The following is a 918-nucleotide window of genomic DNA, read 5'->3' as shown; positions in this document are numbered from 1 at the left end:
ATGGTCGGTGTCCATAGAAATTGATTTACCATGGTCGGTGTCCATAGAAATTGATTTACATAGCCAGGATTGTGGCCATGGTACGTGTGTGTTCATGGTCAGAGTACCCACAGAGATTGATTTACATGGCCCGAACCCTGGCCATGTAAATCAATTTCTGTGGACACTCTGACCATGAGCACACACGTACCATGGCCACAACCCTGGCCATGTAAATAAATTTCCATGGACACTCTGACCATGAGCACACACGTACCATGGCCACAACCCTGCCCATGTAAATCAATCTCTGTGGGCACTCTGACCATGAACACAAACGTACCATGGTAACAACCCTGCCCATGTAAATCAATTTCTGTGGGCACTCTGACCATGAACACTCACATACCATGGCCACAATCCTGGCCATGTAAATCAATTTCTGTGGGCACTCTGACCATGAGCACACACGTACCTGGCCGCCACAACCCTGCCCATGTAAATCAATTTCTGTGGGCACTCTGACCATGGGAAATCAATTCCATGGCCAGCTGGCAGCCAACTGCTCCCATGGACACATTTTGACCATGAACCATTGTGCCTTCTTGCCATGGTAATTTCTTGTCCATAGATTTATAGAACGACGTGGCCATGGAAGCCTTTTTGCCCATGAAATCGTCTGTCCACGGTGCAATTGTTTTATAAACCATGGCCAGAACCTGGCCATTGCTGTTCATTTTGCCATGGTCAGTTCTCGTACATGATTTTAAAACACAAATTGACCTAGTACCGTTTCTGAGTACGTGCGCATAGCACCCACCCGAACCTGTAAGGAATTTGACATGAACATTTTTTTAACATTAATAAGAAAAACAGAGTGACAGTATAAACACCGGGAAGGCAAATAAAAGGCAAATCCACAAACAGAAACAAAGATCG

This window comes from Frankliniella occidentalis, unplaced genomic scaffold, assembly GCF_000697945.3.
Source record: "Frankliniella occidentalis isolate FOCC.00 unplaced genomic scaffold, Focc_3.1 Scaffold199, whole genome shotgun sequence".
NCBI lineage: Eukaryota > Metazoa > Arthropoda > Insecta > Thysanoptera > Thripidae > Frankliniella > Frankliniella occidentalis.
This window is presented reverse-complemented; position numbering follows the sequence as displayed.